The following is a 22,416-nucleotide window of genomic DNA, read 5'->3' as shown; positions in this document are numbered from 1 at the left end:
GCACAGTATTTATATCTCAACCCATCCATTGTGCCTATTGCGTCGTGTTAACCATGCACTGTGAACGTTGTGGAACTAAATTAGCTAGCTCTTCACAGCTAGTCTGTCGCGTCATCAGCTAGCTAGCCACCGCAAGTTGCAACTTAGCTACTCATTTCTATAATCGGTTCATCTCTAACCTTGTAAAAATATGTGGTAACCTCTATTAATAAATAAGCCACACGACACGACACGACACATAAATCATTACCGTTCAAGCATGCTACAGAAAGTGACCAAGTCTATGAGTATTACAAAGGTTCTGGCTAGTAGCTAGGCCTAGTTAGCCAGTACTAGTAACGTTACTGTTATTGCTAATTTGACCGTGTTTTGGGTTGTAATGATACCAGATTAACTGGAGACTATCTATAGCTGTGTAACGTTATATGATTGATATCTTTATTAACCATATGTGTGTAATAAAGCTGTTGTCCTCTCAATGCGGTGACATAGCTGGTTCGCTAGCTAGCTACATACTGAGATTTAGCACCATTTTGCGCCATTTTGCGCCTTTTGAGGTCTACATTTCCATCATCTCTCTAATGTCCCACGATTCGGGCATCAATTTACAACATCCTATACTAAATTAAGCAGTAGACTGCGGAAGCCAGACATGTGGTGAGGCTTTTTACACCTGAATTCAGTGCTAAATATTCTAGGCTGCTATGTCAGCAAGTATACTTGGCCTATCGTTCACACGTAGCTGAGTACTTGGGCATGAGGCATTCATTAATTGCAGATGTGTTCATTTCCACATTGCTTTCTCTTTTGTTTCAGGCCAGTCTTGATGGACAGCTTTGTCACAGAAAAGCTTATTGAGTGGCAATTGCCAGAGCTCACAGACAGTTTTAAAGGTGAGAATTTGTACTTTCTTGACCATGAAAATGTTTCCATGACAAAGCAGTATTGTATAGGGTTTCAACACACATGCATGCACACACACATTATTCTGTTCTTCATCTTGGTTCTCTGGTCCTGCCAGCCTGGTCCTGTGTTGGAGTTAGCTGCCACGGGATGGCACTGAAATTACTGTAAAAGTATTTTTGTTTTCTGTCTTTGTCTTTCAGATCAAGATATCGATGAGGAGGCGTTTCACCTTTTAGATGGCGAAACAATCCGGAACCTCATCCCCAAAATAGGCCCCAGGCTCAAGTTCTCAAAACTTTACAGAGAATTTGTAAGTGATCACTAAGTGTTCTAACATCAAGGCAGATGGTGTATACATGCTTTAAATGCAAAAGGCTAATTCCTGGTGATGCCAAGTCTCTCTTTTCACATTTACGAGTAACACACAATATAATACAAGACTGATGCAGAGGGCTTCCAAGGTTCTTTAAATCATTCTTACTTATTACAGAGGGCTTGTTTCCCACATCACAAAAGCCATAATCAAAGCTGGTGATACGATAGTTTAGCTTATCTAGTGAGATAAGCTTTTGTTCTATGAGTGCATTTAACACAAGTTTAAATTCGTATGGCCCTACCCCTTCGAGGATGTCATGCATTATGTCCAGTGCCATATTGTCCGTAACATGATAAAAAGACAGACTGTTGAGGACACTGTCTCTTTTAAGGCCTGTCTGAGCGGGGTTGTCTGTCCGTAAATCCTCTGCGTGAGTATTCACATCTCGGGACAGCGTATCGTCTACCTGTGTCTGTACTTTCAAGACATCTGTGTATTTTGCATAAACGGCACACATGGTTCCCCGAAAAACTCTCTATGTAACCAAGTATTGCGTTCAATCCTAAATTGTCTCCCACTACCTGAACAACGGCGAATTTGACAACGCCTTGGAAGCTAGGCGTGTTAACAGTTATGCCATCCCTCTCAAGACACACTAGTTCTTCCACAATAGGGCGCAACACTGCATCAATGCCATAGGTTTTTGCATCATCTGATTTATAGACTGCCAACAAGAAGTGTGACTGCAAATTGGATAGGATGTCTGGTGGCAAACTCTTCAAGATATAATATATAAATCCTAACTTGTGAACCCCAGTCTTTGACCCAAGGGGGTTCACAGTTTCAGAATCATCATTGTATAACAGCAATGGGATTGACACCTCTTTCAAAAAGAGTGGATGATTTTTACAGAAATCTCCATCAAATATATCCTGAAGAGCATCACTCTCTCTCTGTTGCCATTCCATCATGGCCTGTAAAACACCAGGAAGCTCCAGTATCTTGACCAGAAGACGCTTTAGTGGAATACGCTGAAAGGTATCAGTCAGAGCAACTTGTCGAACGGTGCCAGTGGCAGAGTCTCTCCGCTGTACAAAGGTTTGGTTATCGGAGAAACACTCCTCAATTGGCTGGATGAAGTTCCCAAAGTTAGTAAAATACCTAATCTGTTTATAGTCTCCAGACCCTCGAAAGGGTTAGCTGCATCTAAAAAGTCCTGCCTGAGCTCCTCTACCTGTGGGTTTTGATCATGCCCAAACTGACTGAAAAGCGACATGGTCTTTGTTTGTAGTCTGCTCACTAAATTTCCAATTAAACTTGAGGTTTGCTGAACCACAACATTTATATTTGTAAAGGTCTGGGAAGATTTTGATCTAAGATGAGCTATAAAATGGGCTACTCTCTCTGTGATTCCCTCTTACTCTAGTTCGTCCCATTCATCATCATTATCTTCATCTTCCTCCATGGCTTATCGACATCAGATAATGCAATGCTACAGTTTCATGTGTGGGTCTGTGTTAAGCCACAACACAGAAATTGGTCCAGGGTATACTACCTTTCTGGCTCATTTTGAAGGCTATAATGAAATTCAAAGTGGTCTCACAGGAATCCCCATTTTCGCTGAATTGTATGTACCGGCCAGGGTCACTGTTAAGGGTACAACATACAGACCAGGCATGACAGTGTTTATGTCCTATGACCAAGATCGAGAGCCTCAGTTTGGGCTTATTAAAGCCATTTTGGTTTTAGAGCCATCTGTAAAGATAGTTGTTCAGAGGTGGGAGACAATGGGGTTTGAGAAGCATTTCTTTGCTTACAGTGTGATCCAAACCAAAGATTTGTTGGCTATCGATGTGAAATAGCTGCTTGATCATCACCCACTACATGCAGTCCAGTCATACAGAGATGTTGACACTTTATTCATCTCTCTGCGCTATAGACGTTTTTAGACTGTGAATGGCCATCTGAATGGCCACTGCCACTTGTAAATAGTGAGGGAAAAAAAACACTGCCTTGATTTACTAGAAACACAGTGATAGCCTACAGTATATATTCCGAACATATTTTGAATAGTTAGTCTTTAGTTTCATGCTGTGGACTGCCTTACTCTGCTACAACTCTTCGATGACTGAGATACATTGTTGGACTGCTGGGATGGGGAAACTCCTTGGACTACTGAGATGACATTAATTGTTGTAAGTAAGAATGTGTTTAATTAAAATAGTTCTACAACTAAACACTAACCACTTTAAACCCTATGACAAAATAAATCTTCACCAGTATTTACATTTTTCCACGTGTGTAGGCTATTGGCCATCTTGGGTGACAATCGGTTAAATGGAAAACGACACTGCTGACTGCAAATATATTTTGTATCTGTACACAACAACTCACTTTAACCTAAAATGCCTCTAAGCTGATAACCTTTCTTTGCTGCAAAAGGCTTTGAATGCTGAGCCACCTGCAACAAGCCTTGTTGCTACCATATCCAGGGGTGTAGCTCCAGAATCTGGGCCCCATGAAAGAATGTATTTGTAGGCCCCCAGTGAATGCGAGCGCGCGTAAGTGCGTGAGCACTTGCCATTTTTTTATTGATGAAAACGCATAATATGGTTTTTACCTATACATTCGGATCAGCAGTTCAGCACCTGCACTGTTGGTGGGTGAGCCTAGTAAAGGATGTCGCATTGCGTTCATCTTCAATGAATGGACCAATGCAATAGTCTACCAAAGCCCCCCCTCTCTCTCTATATATCTCACACACACACACACACACACACACACACACACACACACACACACACACACACACACACACACACGCACGCACGCACGCACGCACACACACACACACACACACACACACACACACACACACACACACACACACACACACACACACACACACACTTTGTTTTTGGCATGAGGCAACAACTTCAGATGTGTAGGCTACACCGCATGGACATGCCGCTAGTACATCACAAGGAAGAAATCTGTATGCTGCCAGAGTTAAATTGGTTGATGGTACTACAGCACATCCTTAACAGCTGTCATGTTTCTGTCATGTCTCTGCAGGATATCGTAGCGGCTCTTTCTGCCGCTCCCAATGCCGGGCAAATTCTGGAGAGCCTGGATAAAGGTGATTCCATCTTCGGAAAGAAAAGAATTGCCATGGTCAAAATACTGGTGGATTTGCTGATCCAAAGGTTTGGAAAGAGGTACGTCAAGTCTAGAGTTGATTAGGAGGCATAACTTGACTCATTTAGAGCTAAAGCGTCCACTAAAAATGACCCCAAATGAGAGTTTCATAATGTAACTTGGCTTGAAGGCCTCTAGCCTTTTATTTTATTTATTTATAATAATTATTTTTTTGCATCTACAATGATAATTCATAATGGTAGTTTTTAACCTGCACCCTAATTTCCCCATCTACTTATCTAAATGAGTTGAACTAGCCTTTAAAATATCAGCTGTCACATACAATTTCTTTTAGGGCTGTCAGTTTATCGCGTTAATTAGATGAATTAATTACACAGCAAATTATCGCGTTATGAAAATGAATTACACATTTCTTTTTTTTGCATTTTCTTTTAATCTCATTCATTCCATAAGAACGTAGAATACACATTTACAGACTTTTATTTTTATATGGTCCATTTGCATGTTCTTAAGGCCCTCCCATAGTCGAGCAGACTGTACACAGAGCAGACTCCGCGGAGGTCCGCGCGGCTCTTTGAGCTTTGATCTCAGCGGACAGCAGACCCACAGGTGCGAAGCTACTATTTTCTGACGAGCGGACATCCGCGCCGCTGACTTAGTGTCACACAAACCGCTGCTCGGCGTTTTGGTTGACATCGAACTGCATTTAATGTGACGCCAATCTGCATTTTACTCTGACCACTCGCTCCGTGCCAAGAGAGATGTTTGAATGGCTTTTCTAAATGAAGTGTGTAAAATTCCCAGTATTTTTTCGAAATATTGGATGTAGGATGTTATCTCCGTTTCCAATATTTTTAAATAAAACTGGTGCTTTTATTTCATGCAATGCGTGTTTCATTTCAGCACCACGCGCTGTCCACCTCAAGCCTATACGGTACATTGCATCTCGCTGCCTATATACCTGTTATTCAAGTGCGTAAAACTTTTTTTGTGGGAAATGTAGTAAAACTGGTGCGAGAAATGTAGGAAATAGACCGCGGACGTCCGCTGAGATCTGCTCGACTATGAAAGCTCAAAGAGCCGCACGGACCTCCGCGGAGTCTGCTCTGTGTACAGTCTGCTCGACTATGGGAGCACCTTTAGTATCTGATTCTACACTGTAAAAAAAAATCGGTAGAAAAACGGTAAAAGTCTGGCAGTTTGGGGACATTGAATTAGTGTAAAATTTACATTGAAATACCCTAATTAAAATAAAGTGGAAAAGCAATAAATTTACAGATAATTCTGTTTATTATTTGAGAACCCGAGAACAGAGAATCACTGTTAATTGACAGGTTAGGTTCAGCAGTGAAACACTGTTATTTTACAGGTTTTTTCCTACATTATTATGATCAAACACCTTCAATAAAGTGACAGAACTTAAAGTTCAGCAGTGAAACACTGTTATTTCACAAGTTTTCCCTACATTTACGATGAAACTCCTTCAATTAAGTGACATAACTCAAAGTTCAGCAGTGAAACACTGTTATTTCACAGGTCTTTCCTAAATTATTACGATCAAACTCCTTCAATAAAGTGACAGAACTTAAAGTTCAGCAGTGAAACAGTTATTTCACAGGTTTTTCCTAAATTATTATGATCAAACTCCTTCAATAAAGTGACAGAACTTAAAGTTCAGCAGTGAAACACTGTTATTTTACATGTTTTCCCAGAATTATTACAATCAAACTCCTTCAATTAAGTGACAGAACTCAAAGTTCAGCAGTGAAACACTGTTATTTTACATGTTTTCCCAGAATTATTACAATCAAACTCCTTCAATTAAGTGACAGAACTCAAAGTTCAGCAGTGAAACACTGTTATTTTACATGTTTTCCCATAATTATTACAATCAAACTCCTTCAATTAAGTGACAGAACTCAAAGTTCAGCAGTGAAACACTGTTATTCTACATGTTTTCCCATAATTATTACAATCAAACTCCTTCAATTAAGTGACAGAACTCAAAGTTCAGCAGTGAAAGACTGTTATTTCACAGGTTTTTCCTAAATTATTACGATCAAACTCCTTCAATAAAGTGACAGAACTTAAAGTTCAGCAGTGAAACACTGTTATTTCACAGGTTTTTCCTCAATTATTACAATCAAACTCCTTCAATTAAGTGACAGAACTTAATGTTCAGCAGTGAAACACTGTTATTTTACAGGTTTTCCCATAATTATTACAATCAAACTCCTTCAATAAAGTGACAGAACTCAAAGTTCAGCAGTGAAAGACTGTTATTTCACAGATTTTTCCTAAATTATTACGATCAAACTCCTTCAATAAAGTGACAGAACTTAAAGTTCAGCAGTGAAACACTGTTATTTCACAGGTTTTTCCTCAATTATTACAATCAAACTCCTTCAATAAAGTGACAGAACTTAAAGTTCAGCAGTGAAACACTGTTATTTTACAGGTTTTCCCATAATTATTACAATCAAACTCCTTCAATTAAGTGACAGAACTTAAAGTTCAGCAGTGAAACACTGTTATTTCACAGGTTTTTCCTCAATTATTACAATCAAACTCCTTCAATAAAGTGACAGAACTCAAAGTTCAGCAGAGAAACACTTTTATTGTACAGATTGTTAGAAACAAAAAGCTTCAAGTGTTAACAAACGATCAGGATTGTAAAACTGCTTTATTTTGGAAGCAAGTGTGCTGTATAAAACAGATTCAAATGATTTAAAACTTTAGCTTGCAGTGTTTGTTCAAATATAATGTTTAAATACAGTATGTAAAGTTAAAAACCTATAGAAGTACAATCTAAACACTATTTATGGATCAATATGCATGGTAGCTGCCACCATTGGTGTGTGAATGTGTGTGAATAGGTGAATGAGAGGCCATACGCGCTTTGGATAAAAGCGCTATTGCTATATAAGTGCAGTCCATTGAACATAACATAATGGCCAAGTAGTAAATTAAACTTTATGTCCACAATTCTGAACTATCCCTTCAATGTCATCAGATGATTTCAACTTTTAAAAGCGGAGAAAGCAACATATTGTGCTGTTGAACCGAGGGGGTTGTGGTCAGGTCTACAGTTTTTTAGCTTTACCATTTCAGTTTTATATTGTTTTCCACAATATTCTCCCGACCCCTGGGGGCTCCATAATATATGTGAACATTATACTGTTTAATTCAGAATCCCAACTATACAGTGTATTACTAAGTAAAAATCAAAACATACCACACCACAAAAGGTCAATGAATCAGTGGCACAAGTGAAGAGCAGATAAGGAACAATCCTCCAGATTGGCAGTAATCAGCTGGATCCTTGGTGCATGGTGCATCTGGGAAAATGAAAAAAAAGGACACTATGATTCACTGGAAAGTCCGGGACTGTACATTAGGAGGGGGTGGGTGGTAGGAAAAAAGATATATACGGTGGGGAGGAGACTGTCTACAGATACACCTGTGTGATGTTGCTACGGAGTTAAGCTAATAAACGTATACTATACTCACAACCACAGCAGGGGACACAACTATTTTGTTACCCTGCCATGTGGCGGACAGACCTCGCAAATGTCACTCGCCCAATAGCCTCCAGCTGCAACCACTCGAGTCCCTGAGTGATGACTGCTTGGCGCCGCCTCGGTAGAAAAAATTCCCTTTTCATGATATTTGGCGCCTCTGATTGGCTCAATTTTGTTTCAATCTGTATGCATCTACAAATCATATTATACCAGGTAGTCAATTCCGTTAGACTGCGAATCAAATTGACGGATCTCCCCAATCAAATTGACAGAAATCCGTCTTGAGACGGAACACTTTAATGCCTGCATTCAACATCGATTATCTATTGTTCAGGATCTAGGAACGTTATACTTTTTCATTCATACAAAAATACAAAAATACCTTCTAGAATATAAGTATGTTTTATCATTTCCTGTAGTAATTCCTAGAACGTGAGTTATAGACCTAAATGCATCGATTGCCGTTTATTCCCTAGACACGCTATATTAAAAAATTCAACTGTATATGATCGTATACGTTATGCGTCATCATGCACGGAGGAAAGGGGGGGGGGGGCGGCGTTTATAATTACGTGATCGTCAGTAAATGCTTTATGTAGTATGGGTGATATATTGATCAGATGGTTTGCAGTGAAATGAATAAATTGGGCTGAAAATAACCAGGGTTTAGCCCAGTCAGATTTAAGGCTTTAAGACTTTTTAATGCCAATCAGAATTAAATTTAATACCAATTTCACGATAACAAAATGGCAAAAATCATGGGTACTCTCAGTACTCATTCAAGGGTACTACGACTATGCCTGCACCTCATGGTACCAAAGCACCTCAAAGGCACTAAAAACAAGATTACAAACATCACAAAACAAACTGGTCAGACTACTGCTTAACCTCACTCCTAAAACCCACTTTACCCCTGCCCACATTCAAAACCGCTCTTAAAGAGCACCTACGGGAGACTGCAATTCGAAACTGGCCACCGTAAATGTCCACCCCCCCCCCCCCCCTCATCCTAATGTACAGTCTCATCCCCATCATATATATATATAATATTTTCTGTTAGGATCTCTGGGTAACAGTACTGTATATTATTTGCATATCGTATATGTCACAAATGTAACAGTACTACAGTATATACCTGTATGTCATGTATGTCCCTATGCCATAAATGTCATGATGTCATGTATGTTTTTACTGTATTTATTTCTGTATATGTTCGGACAGAGATACGGGATGGTTTGAAAGCTCGGCGTTGCTAATAAATATTTTTAATATTTTTTTATAAACTGCTCAAAGCGGCATTATTTCCGCTGTTGGGTGATCACAGCGCCTGCGCACCATCCCGTATCTCTGTCCGAAACCCTCATGCAACTGTGAGCACATTTGTAATGTCTCTGTGATACTTGTATAACGAACGGTTCGGCCAGAACCAGTCCTTCAGGGTAAATCTAGGTTGGTTTCCCATTGAGGAGCAAGTGACTGTGGATTCACTCGGTGCAGCACAGTCACGAAAGGGGCTAGTATGGACCCTGATGTAAACAAGACAAACGTCTTTCTCTGGTCTGCATCACCTTAACAATTGTGTGTATTGAGCCGTACTGTATTGTACCCATTCTGCAATCTGTTAAATAAAGTTTTCATTCATTCATTCAGCTCACTGGGGCTATTGATAGCGTCAATCAGAGGCGTATTTAGACCACTATCACTAGGGCACGTGCCCTAGTGATGATCATCTGTGCCCCAGTGATGAAAAATAAAATAAAAAAAAATGTTTTTTTTTTTTTCTTTTTTTTTTTTTTTAACAAATGTTTTTTATTTTCCCTTTTTTAACATGATCAAATGATAATTTAACATGATCAAATAATTATTATAATATTTTTTACTTCGCTTTGAAATATTATAGTGAAATATTTTGCACTGCATTTATCTTGTTGAAATCCTCCAACAGGCTCTTTTTTGTAAGTTGACTGGTTTGCACACCAATAATACAGTGCAATAATAGAATAGTAGAATAGATAGTAAAATTATGCAATAGAATGGCCAGAGTAAAATAGTGCTACAGTACAATCAACAGCGGGGTGTATTAGAAGGCTATGGTGAAGAGGTACGTTTTTAGCTTATTTCTGAAAATATTAAGAGATCTAGCTTCCCTAATGTCCATAGGTAGTGTGTTCCATAACTTTGGTGCATAGTTAGCAAAGGCTGCATCCCTGATTTTCTTTAGACTGTGGCTTGGAACCTTCAATAGACCAGTAGTAGATGATCACTTACTTGTAACTTCGGGTTTGATCCAAGGAGTAAGTTGCCCCATATTGCTCTGTAACATTTCTCTTTTTGTTATAGGACCGACTAGTAGGATTTCAGTTTTGCCCTCATTTAATTTTAGGAAGTTGTTCGTCATCCATTTGTTTATTGCTAAGAGACAGGCGGAAATGGAGTTTATAGCTGTGTGATCATTTGGTTCAGCGGAGATGTACAATTGTGTGTCATCTGCGTAACTATGGAAACATACATTGTGCTTTCTAATGATGTCTCCTCAATGTTCAATGTTCAATGCAATGTTCAATGCAAGTAAAGCACTTTAAACTTTAAGTATGACTAAATGCTTTATTGACTATATATATAGTAACTGTTCCAAAATGCATAGATTTCTATGTATTTTAGGGGTTTGGGTGGCTAGCTCTTTTTAATTAATATAAATGTCAGATTGTTTTATTTATTTCATAGATTTCTATGCATTTCAGGAGTTTGGGGGGCTGGCTCCCCAAAATAATTAAATAACATAACCCTAACCTAACCATAAAACCGAAATAAAGTTAAAAAAAAATAGTTACAAAATCCACCCATTTTCGCCCACAAACCGGCCAAAACCGGCCAAATTTTTTCCGCGGTCGCGCTACGCGCTCCCGCTTCGTAGTTGTTGGTGCCCTTCTGTGCCCTACTGAAGTGCTGGGTCTAGATACGCCCCTGGCGTCAATTAATTGTTGTTGTTGTTGGTACTGCCGCTGCGGATGTGAACGGGGCCGGAGGGGCTTTGGGAGGATGGGAAAGTTATTATTATTATTATTATTATAATAGTAATTGGCTATCATACGTGCCTAGCTAGCGTTAGCTAAAAGAGCCCTCGCAGTGAAGTTATTATTATTATAGCTATCATACTGCAATATAAACTGAGTTTTATAGTGAAAAGAGCAGCTTTATTTTGGTCAAGATTGAAGGCTCTATATTGCAGGAAATTGCACATACAGGTGTTCATTAAATGTAAAAAAAATTAAATAAAAAAAAAAGAATAAAAAAGAATCTTGCACCCCCACTTTCAACTATAACTAGGCGGCCATGGGTGTATATATGAATTTTGAATGCCATGGCGAAAAAATTCAATATTGATCTCAATAACGCTGTACAGCGAGATCCAATAGGGTCCAGCTGCAGACTCGGAGCCTCGGTCCAGATTGGAACTTCCGCCCTGCCACAGGACTATTACTCCTGTGACAGGGCAATGAGCTGATTGGCGGAAAGTACGGAAGTATCTCGAAGTACGTCTGACGTATCTCGAATTACGTCTGACGTTTCTCTACGTTAGTGAACATTAAACGTTGTATTCATAAAATAATATAAATTCAGCAGCATGGGGAGGGCCGAGGGGAGGGGAGGTACAGGTAGTAGAAGACATAGTTATAGTACAGTGGAGAAGTAAAAATAGAATAAAAAGGCAGTGGAAACAATATACAATATTATTAACTCTAATAATAACACGCCTCGCGGGCTCATTATAATACGAGAGCCGTGGGTCTGCATTGTATAGAGCGGATCCCCCGGCCGTATTCAAGCGCTGGAGCGCTTTGCCATGGATAAAACTGTATTAATATAGTAGTAATAATAGTAGTTGGCTAGTTGCGCGCTTCTGGCCACCTCCCGCAGTGCGCGCATACACACATACTGTCTGTAGCCTATACAGTACGTGCAAAATTAGTTGTCAAGAGCCAATCGCACAGGTTGCCTCATCTCATCTGGCTCTGCAAATAGATCTAGAGTCTGAATATCATATATAGCCTGCTGATGATCTCTCTCAAATCCATTCTGAGAACGGAATGCAGTGCCTGCGACGCGGGTCTTGATTGATTGATTGATTGATTGATTGATTGATTGAAAATTGTATTAACAGATCATGCTGGACCTACAAAAGGCCTTTGACACTGTCAATCACTCCATTCTTGATTGAACATTTTATTAACAGATTGCAGAATGGGTACAGTACAGTACAGCTCAATACACACAATTGTTAAGGGGATGCAGACCAGAGAAAGACTTTTGCCTTGGGGGGGGGGGGGGGGTCGGGTAGGAGGGGTGGGTGGGTGGGGGACACTGTACAACTGTACAAGCAAAACTGTACATTGGAATATTGACAAAACCATACTTGGTCATTTACTGTACATTGGAGGGGGTTGGGTTACAACACAGGAGCAGAGTATAAACAACAGTACAGGAATGAGAAACAGTACTGTACTGTTTTGTAGGTCCAGCATGATCTGTTAATACAATTTTCAATCAATCAATCAATCAATCAATCAATCAATCAATCAATCAATCAATCAATCAAGACCCTCGTCGCGGGCACTGCATTCCGTTCTCAGAATGGATTTGAGACGAGAGAGAGAGAGAGAGAGAGAGAGAGAGAGAGAGAGAGAGAGAGAGATCATCAGCAGGCTATATATGATATTCAGACTCTAGATCTATTTGCAGAGCCAGATGAGATGAGGCAACCTGTGCGATTGGCTCTTGACAACTAATTTTGCACGTACTGTATAGGCTACAGACAGTATGTGTATGCGCGCACTGCGGGAGGTGGCCAGAAGCGTGCAACTAGCCAACTACTATTATTACTACTATATTAATACAGTTTGATCCATCGCAAAGCGCTCCAGCGCTTGAATACGGCCGGGGGATCCGCTCTATACAATGCAGACCCACGGCTCTCGTATTATAATGAGCCCGCGAGGCGTGTTATTATTAGAGTTAATAATATTGTATATTGTTTCCACTGCCTTTTTATTCTATTTTTACTTCTCCACTGTACTATAATTATGTGACCTGTACCTCTATGTCTTCTACTACCTGTACCTCCCCTCCCCCCGGCCCTCCCCATGCTGCTGAATTTATATTATTTTATGAATACAACGTTTAATGTTCGCTAACGTAGAGAAACGTCAGACGTAATTCGAGATACGTCAGACGTACTTCGAGATACTTCCGTACTTTCCGCCAATCAGCGCATTGCCCTGTCACAGGAGTAATAGTCCTGTGGCAGGGCGGAAGTTCCAATCTGGACCGAGGCTCCGAGCGGAAGTTCCAATCTGGACCGAGGCTCCGAGTCTGCAGCTCGACCCTACTCGCGAGATCTGGCGGTCAAAGCATGGCGGGCAATAACCCTTTACAGCGTGGATGTGTTAATAATGATTTGAAGATGTTTACACTTTTTTTTACAACCCTACTGTTCTCCCAAGAATTAAATAAAGGTTTGATGATGATGACATGTCCTAGAAGAGAGATATAGATAGAGTGGGTGTGTTTGTGTTTGTACATGGAAGTTATACTCACATCAGCTTAAGGGAGATGCCATCCATGTCAATTCAGCATATGATGATTCAGATGGCCTTGTGGTCCGCAGGGTCCCCCTCTGGCTGCTGGCCTCTGGTAGAGGTGTAGATCACCAGTGTCATCCCTCTGAGAACACAATTAGACTTTAGACAGTGGCTTGCGAGCACGATGAGCCTCATTTCTTTATTTTGTGATTGCTCTATCTATCTGATCTTATTACAAAATACTTGCCTCCTAGATCACTAAATGCGGGGCTCCTATCCTATTGAACATATTTTACTTTGTGTGTTTATTTTAACAATAATTTGTGATGCCATCACACAAACTGGCATTTAAAGGGTAAAATTTCAAAAAGTCCTGCACCAGAATGCAGGAAATTAAGTTTTTGTAACAAAATAATTGTGTGTGTGTGTGTGTGTGTGTGTGTGTGTGTGTGTGTGTGTGTGTGTGTGTGTGCGTGTGTGTGTGTGTGTGTGTGTGAGAGAGAGAGAGAGAGAGAGAGAGAGAGAATGATGGACAATTGCTTGCTGTGTGAGAGAGAGAGAGAGAGAGAGAGAGAGAGAGAGAGAGAGAGAGAGAGATAGAGATTAAGTACATTTGCTGAAATACAGTTGTTCTTAATTTTCTCACTTGCTATGTGAGAATGTTAGTTATTATGTTCTCAATGCCCTTGCATTGTATGAGTTGTGTGGACGCGTTTGCTAGTTCTAGTGCTATCCCTTTGTACATTGTGGCTGTGTCTGACAAAAGTTAACAATAAATAATGGTATTCGGAATACATTTGCCTCCTGCGTGAACTGTGCATAGCTGAATAGACTGTATTTTAACACCGGTCATATGGTGGTACTTGGAGAGCCAGCTACATTCTCAGGTGGTACTTGGTGTAAAAAGTTTGAGAACCACTGATCTATCATGTATAAAATTCAACTCACAATTCTACATGGGCTTCAGGTGGTGGTCTGCGTCTTCAGGTGGTGACATACTTCCCGCAACTGGCGAAGAATCTCTGAAATATTGGATTGTTTGACAGTGACACACAACAGAATATTATTTTATGCCTGAATTTCCCCAAAATGGCTAATTGGACAGCACTTCTCCACCATCAGTGGCTATACGTGTCAGATAGGTGCAGATAGGAGAATCTGTCTGAATGACAAAGAAATCGCTTAACTCTCCCTCCCTCGGCCGCTATTGGCGCAACGGTGTAGCGGTCATTCCTATATGGCTATGACTATGAGCCCAGATGCAACGAGTAATTGTCTACTCAAAATCAACTAAGTGTCATGATTACGTCATTACAACCTGGGACTTGGATGGGAGAGCAGGAACGATCCAATGTCTTCAGTCAAAAATCCGCCAATCAATGCAAAGGTAAACATACGTCTTTAGAGACGTTTTATATAAGAATAAACACCAGTGAACTTGTGTATAAAATTCAACTCACGCTACAGGCAGTCTCTGCCTGCGTGCAACTGCTGGTCTCTGGTGGTAATTCAGGAATGGCTTCAAGTTCCTCTGGCGAAGAATCTCTGAAATATTGAATACGACAATAAAAATGTTATGCCAGTGAGAGAGGGAGACGGAGATAGAGGGAGAGACAGACATAGCACTGCTGTGTCATCAAATGACAAAGGCTTTGGCAATGTAGGTGTTGTGTGAAGTGGAGGGGGTCGAGGTGAGAGAGACAGAAAGACAGAGATGAAAACACAGATAAAGGTGTGAAGTTTGAAGTGGGGTGAGAGAGACAGACAATATTGAATTGAAAGATAATACTTACTGAGCTGAATCAATGGCAGTGTGGTAATAGGGGCTGGAGTTATACATTGGCATTCCTAGAGAAAGAGCAACATAATTAACAAAATAAGGAAAAAATAAGCACCATCAAAGTAGTTATCAATGAGCACCATATAACCTACAGTAGCAAGTGTACCTAGCTCCATATACCTAGCGCATGTCTGGTGGTAAAAACAAAACATGATTTGAGAATGTGTTAGTTAACTCACCTTGATAGCGGCGATGATTGCCAGCGAATTCTAAAAAGAAGACGATCAAAATATTCAAAAAACCTTGTATGCAATTTATCAAGACTGTGTATATTATATATATATATGTTTAGAGTAGCAGGAGCTAGAAGTTCAAATATGTCAGTCTTTCAAAGCCCCATTTTTTATATATAACAAAAGGCAGAATGAACATCACTGCCGCCCTGCTGGATTAAATTCTGAATTGCAGGTAGGCCTGAATAAGTATTTACTGTGCAAAATAACCAAAACCAGATAAATAATATCTGTTTTTTATGAAGCACAGATCATGTTAATTAAGTATTCTGAGTCTGAGCAGACAGAAAACCATCTTACCCTCAGCAAGGGATTACTTTGTGCTGAAGACCCACAATGCAACACAACAACTGCAAGCTAAAATGCCTCACATACAAAACGAAATAAAATAGAGCCATGGCTGTGTCCCAAGTTTAACACAATTGAACTATAATAAAGTATTTGTTAACACTAGTTACAACAATGCTTATGTAACTATTAAAAACGTACGTACGTAACGTACGTACGTAACGTATTATTATAACCAATAATAATGGGTCAAATTAACCCACACACTGGTCGGGCCCTTTTTGACCAGTGAATTGGGTCAAAAATAACCCAAATTGGGTCAAATTTGACCAATCTGTTTTTAGTGTGTACTACCACTCCCACAAGCAGGGATAATCCACCCTTCTACACTGGCTAGCTAGCAAGCTGTAACCATCATGCCGTTCAATGGTGTAACAGTTAATAGGGTCCCATCTCAACACATTACTGGTTAAAACAAGGGGAAATATATTTTCTGAGACAAAACAATATTTGCATAAAATATTAATCTTTTTAATAATTTTATTATTCAAATATTTGAACATCAATTCAGATCCCCATTTTCTTTAATAAAGGAAGATTTACAGATAAGGACCTGAAAACACATTAACCAAGCGTACGGTAGGGAGCTAGAGGGTGTGCAGTCTAGCAAGCCCTGGGAGCCCATTACTGGGTTTCTAATGGATTGCCATGCAGTACCCATCACAGCACCCTCGCTATTGGTCCAAACGATCTGTTCCATTGACAATGTCAATGCCTGCATGAACAAAAGCAGAGCTGTAGTGACATTGTGTCTCAGCATGTCAGATCATCCAAAAATACATGAAAGCACATCCAGCATCATCTCTTGATGAACGATACTACAGCAGATGTAGAGGAATATGCTTATATTATTATCTTTCTCCTTGTTCTGAAACAGTGTGTGTCTGTTTTATGAATACACAATAGATGGTTTGAAAGTGAAATATAATTTCCATGTCACATGGCTAGAACTTAACCTGGCTGGACTATATTAACGTGAAAAATTGCTAAGTTTCAGCTTGGATGTATTTCTGACCAGAGAGCTAAATAATTTGACGATGCAGCACGTGCCAGAGGGGTGTCATACATGCCAACATGACCAACATGCCAGGGCATTTTACCCACATTTCTGCTTGTCCGCAAACGACCCCTCTTGCCATTTTAATTGTGTGGATATAAACTCTTTACAGGTAATTACAACAACAATTATTTTGTTCAATGGTTCATTATGGCTCCTACCAGCAGTCTATTAATGGCAGCTTATAAAAAGGTAGAAATACATGCATGCCAATGAGCTTAGAATCAGCATAGAGACCACATTGGCAGGTTTGATCATAACAACTAGTAATTATGCATAGACAGCCAAGGTCAATAGCCCTCAGTAAGCCCCCCCCCCACACACCCACACGCACGCACGCACGCACGCACGCACGCACGCACGCACGCACGCACGCACGCACGCACGCACGCACACACACACACACACACACACACACACACACACACACACACACACACACACACACACACACACACACACACACACACACACACACACACACACACACACACACACACACACACACCTCCAATCCAGGTCAGCCTGTACATTTGTTTAGCAAAGAGTGGCTTCTCAATTCATCTGGGATCTGTTGTGTATTGTTTCAGAATCAGAACATAATTATTTAAGCCATAGCAGTGCAATGAACGACCTTGAGGAAAACCTAAAAACAATAAAACTGTATTTAACCAGGGTAATCACTGATATTTCCATTTATTTTTCACAAATACTAAAATTGTACTGGACTGGACTTGATTCCAGTATTCATCATCAGAGAAACAAACAAATAAATCTAAATAAAATGTGAGTGTTGTAGATTAAATTAATCGTGGCCTGTAAAGTCTGTATGTGAATTACACTAGGCTAGACCTAATTACACATGAAACCATCAGGGTCCTTTGTAAAGACGAAAGTCTTTCTCTGGTCTGCATCCCCTTAACAATTGTGTGTATTGAGCCGTACTGTATTGTACCCATTCTGCAATCTGTTAATACAATTTCCAATGAATCAATGAATCAATGAATCAATCAATCAATCAATCAATCAATCAATCAATCAATCAATCAATCAATCAATCAATCAATCAATCAATCAATCAATCAATCAATCAATGGGTTAGCGCTGAGAGAATGAACATGAATAAATATCAATTGTGCACATCTGATGTAATGTTAAACTCTGTTATTGTTTGTTATATTGTAAATAATGATGGAAAAGGACATTTCGATGTTTACATCTAAACACATTTTGACGTGCATCTGCAGTCTTTAAATGTAGAACCAAGTGAAAACAAAACAGCTCGCTCCTCCTTTCCTTGGGAACACAAGTCTATAGAATATCCTCACAGACTATGGAATATGAATATTGTTTACTCGTTGCTGATTGTAACATGCAAAAACTAGCTTTGGTTTCATCTTAATAAAAGTGACTGTCACTCGCTGCACTATATCAGAACATTAAATGTTGTTTTGTGTACTTGGGGATATACAAAATTGTGTAGATCTAGTAGATCTGCTGAAATGTCCATGTAATTTTTCTTATGTGGGTAAAACAACTAGAGCCTTTAAATCGAGGATTAGTGAACATAAATGTTCAGTTAGAAATTCAGATGTCAAGTCTTCGGTAGCTAGACATTTTTCTAAATGCAAACATGCCGTTAATGATCTTAAATACATGGGACTCGAGTTAGTCCACAGGCCCTCTAGAGGGGGTGACAGGCATAAGTTATTATTGCAATGTGAATGTTATTATATTCATTTGTTCAATTGCATTGAACCAAGGGGAATGAATGAAGAGAACGTGTTAACCTGTTTCCTATAAGTGCCTTTTACCATCATTATTATGATTTCATGATTAATGATTGTTTTTATGTATGAGGTATTGTTTTCTAAGGTTGCTCATACGAGAATTTTCGTTTTGTAAACACGGCAATGGGCTCATCTATCTAGCCCTAGAAACTAGGGGCAAGATGTATTTTGTTTCTGGTATTTTTGTAATTTTGGTATTTATGTATTTTTTGGATTTAGGAATTGACTATATTTAAATGTGTCATAATCACAGCACAGGCCTACTTCACTCCCCCTCCTTTTTCCCTCACGTCCTCCACACGCTCCTCTTCATCCCTCTCTCCATCCACTGCGCACTCCTCCTCATCCTCTCTTTCTCCAGTCACCCCTTCCTTCACCCTCATACGCCCAGCTGTATTCCATCCCCCTAATTCACACGCGGTCAAGCACCCCACTCTCCACAGCTGCACTCAATCTTTCCCTGATGGGGGGACTATTTCTACACCTCGACGCTGACCAGAAGCTGTCGTGGTATTAATTACCACTGCCCAGGACCGCCGTCCCTGCCTGGACGTCACCTGTTCCCGAAGAGGAACACTTGTTCTCCCGCTGCAACCCAGCAGCTCCCAAGACAAGCACCAGGACCGCTTGCTCGCTCACTGCCGCCGCGGCAGCCACAGGACAGAACATAACCCCGTTCTATTTCCCCCCAATTCCTGTGTTGCTCAATTGACATTAAACACCCTTGAAACCGCTCCTATCTCTTCTCGTGTATTCAGCAATTGGGCTGTGCTCCAGACCCCAGTTCTCACAGTATACCACGACCATGATGACAGCACCAGCTGTACACGAGACCGAGGAATGGAAGAGGTTTCAGAAGCAGTCTGTGAGTATCATCAACGGCCAGACCGCCCGTGTTGACCAACTCGCTCACTCCCTAGACGCCGTCACGGCACAGCTGGCCGCTCTCGCCCTCGACTCCGTTGAGCAAGAAACACAGTATCTACGTATCGAGGCACACTTGGCACAGCAGGGCCCACCAGCCGCTACCCCCGCTGCACCAAGCCCCCCGCATAGAGAACCCCCTGTCCCCGCACCAGAACGTTACGACGGAAGCGTCTCCAAATGCCGTGCGTTTTTATTCCAGTGCTCGTTAGTGTTCGAACAACAACCCCACACGTTTCACAGCGATAGGTCTAAAGTGGCTTACCTGTCGGCGCTGCTCACAGGCGCGGCGTTGAAATGGGCCACCGCTCTCCACTTCAACAATTCGGGCCGAGGGAAGCTTGGGAAGAGGAATAAAGTGGGCCGCCTTAGAGAAACGGTCCACCACCACCAAAATGGTGGTGAACCCGTCTGAAAGATGAAGGCCAGAAATAAAGCCCAGGGATATGTGCGACCAGGGCCGTTTAGGAATAGGAAGCGGCCGTAGGAGACCTGCCGGAGCACAGCGAGAGGTCTTACTGCGCGCGCACACCGGACAGGCCGCCACAAAGGAACGCATATCCCCCTCCACTGTCGACCACCGGAACCTCCTACGGATAAACTCCAGGGTCCTGGTGGCCCCAGGGTGGCTGGTGAGGGATGAGGACTGTGCCCACTGCAACAAACGTGAGCGTGCCGCCTTGGGCACATACAACCGCCCCGGAGGGCCCCCACCAGGATCGGGCTCCCGTGTCAGCGCCGATCTTACCACCTTATCTATGCCCCAAGACACAGGTGCCAAAATCAAGGCCGGTGGAATAATGGGATGGGGCTTCTCCTCCCGACCAGGAAGATCAAACTGGTGCGATAACGCATCAGGTTTGATGTTCTTGGAACCGGGCCTATAGGAGATAGAAAATCAAAATCGAGTGAAGAATAACGCCCATCTGGCCTGGCGAGCATTAAGGCGTTTAGCCCCTTGGATGTAAGCCAAGTTCTTATGATCAGTCCAAACAATGAAAGGATGTGCCGCACCCTCTAACCAATGTCTCCATTCCTCCAGTGCCAATTTGATTGCCAATAACTCCCGATTACCCACGTCGTAGTTACGCTCGGCCGACGACAGCCGGCAAGAAAAAAAGCGCACAGGTGCACTTTCCCATCCATTAAGCATCTCTGAGAGAGCACCCCCCCACCGCGATGTCAGAAGCATCCACCTCCACAATGAACGGAACCTCTGCATCGTGGCGGACCAATACAGGGGCGGAGGTAAACCGATGTTTGAGATCGCAGAATGCCGACTCTGCCCTAGGCTACCATTCAAAGCCAGGGAGAGAGGACTTAGTGAGAGCTGTTAACGGATTGGCTAAGGCGCTAAAGTTGCGAATAAGGCTCCTGTAAAAATTTGCAAAGCCCAAAAAACGTTGTAACCCCTTGAGCGACGAAGGCTGTGGCCAGTCCAAGACTGCACTCACCTTGGCTGGATCCATGCAAAGATCACCCTTCGTCAACACAAAGCCCAGGAAGGAAACAGTGTCAGTGTGAAACACACACTTCTCAGCCTTAACGAATAGTTGATGCTTGAGGAGACGGTCTAGCACCTCTCGAACGTGCAGTTGGTGTTGCACCATATCGCGAGAAAAAATTTGGATATCATCTAAGTAAACAAACACAGACACCCCAATCAAATCTCGCAGCACGTCGTTAACCAGGGCTTTGAAGACTGCCGGAGCATTAGCCAAACCAAAGGGCATGACCAAATACTCATAGTGACCATTAGGCGTTGTTACGACCCTGGCTCAAAGGCACGCAACCTATGTGCAAAACCGACACCAAAACCCGTGTTTAACCCAAAAAAACTACTCTAACAATGAAATACCGATACAAACTAAAGAACAAAGGATAGAAGAACGTGACAACTCTCCTTCTAGCCACAGACAGCCCTGCATGTGTGACTGAAGGGCTGGTTTTAACCTGCCAGCAGGTAACCAATCAGCAGCAATTAGCTAATTAGCAGCCCTCACCTGTATGCCCAGTGACACAGGAGTGATCAGGCTCATGGTACATAACACCTCCCCCACCAAACTGGTTGCCCAAGAGGCAACCACTACATATCAAACCCATAAACAAAAAAAAAAAAAAAAACTGTGACCCATTTAGTTGTCAGGGCCACTACCACAACAGCGATAACGGGCACCACAATCACCGGTACTATGACCGTGAGAGGGCGTCTGCCAGCACGTTGTCCCTCCCACGAATGTGGCGAATATCCAAGTTATACGCTTGGAGGAAAAAACTCCATCGCATCAAACGATGGTTCGAGTTCACCATGCTACGAAGAAAAACCAAAGGGTTATGGTCTGTATACACAACAAGGGGCAAACTGGACGATCCAACGTAAACATCAAAATGGTTCAAGGCAAGAACCAAAGCGAGCGCTTCCTGCTCTATAGTAGAGTAGTGCAGTTGATGCTTGTCAAACTTTTTAGAAAAGTAGCACACGGGATGCTCTACCTCCAATGCATCCTCTTGCAGGAGGACGGCTCCAGCACCGAGGTCACTAGCATCTACTGCTAACTTGAATGGCAGTTGAAAATCAGGAGCTGACAGAACTGGAGCACTAATCAGAATGCCCTTGATACTCTCAAAAGACTGTTGACAGGTCTCAGTCCACACAAAAGGTACATTAGGACTGAGCAGATTAGTCAGAGGGGCAGCAACAGAAGCAAAGTTCCTACAGAAACTCCTATAGTACCCTGCCATA

At 41.6% G+C, this 22,416-nt stretch overlaps 1 long non-coding RNA gene across 1 annotated transcript; it reads right to left on the bottom strand.

Moving 5' to 3' along the window:
- Positions 1 to 7,385: 7,385 nt before the first annotated feature.
- On the bottom strand, positions 7,386 to 15,015 carry LOC311227883. Its single transcript, XR_014619648.1, has 4 exons — positions 14,942 to 15,015; positions 14,430 to 14,503; positions 13,498 to 13,623; positions 7,386 to 7,719 (listed from the first exon to the last, which is right to left on the bottom strand). It is a non-coding gene; the product is annotated as an uncharacterized lncRNA (long non-coding RNA).
- Positions 15,016 to 22,416: the final 7,401 nt, after the last annotated feature.

The sequence above is a fragment of the Notolepis coatsorum genome (assembly GCF_963971535.1).
Source record: "Notolepis coatsorum genome assembly, chromosome: 5".
In the NCBI taxonomy this organism is placed as follows: Eukaryota; Metazoa; Chordata; class Actinopteri; order Aulopiformes; family Paralepididae; genus Notolepis; species Notolepis coatsorum.
Note: the sequence above shows the minus strand (reverse complement) of the source record. Positions and strands in the feature narration are given on the sequence as shown.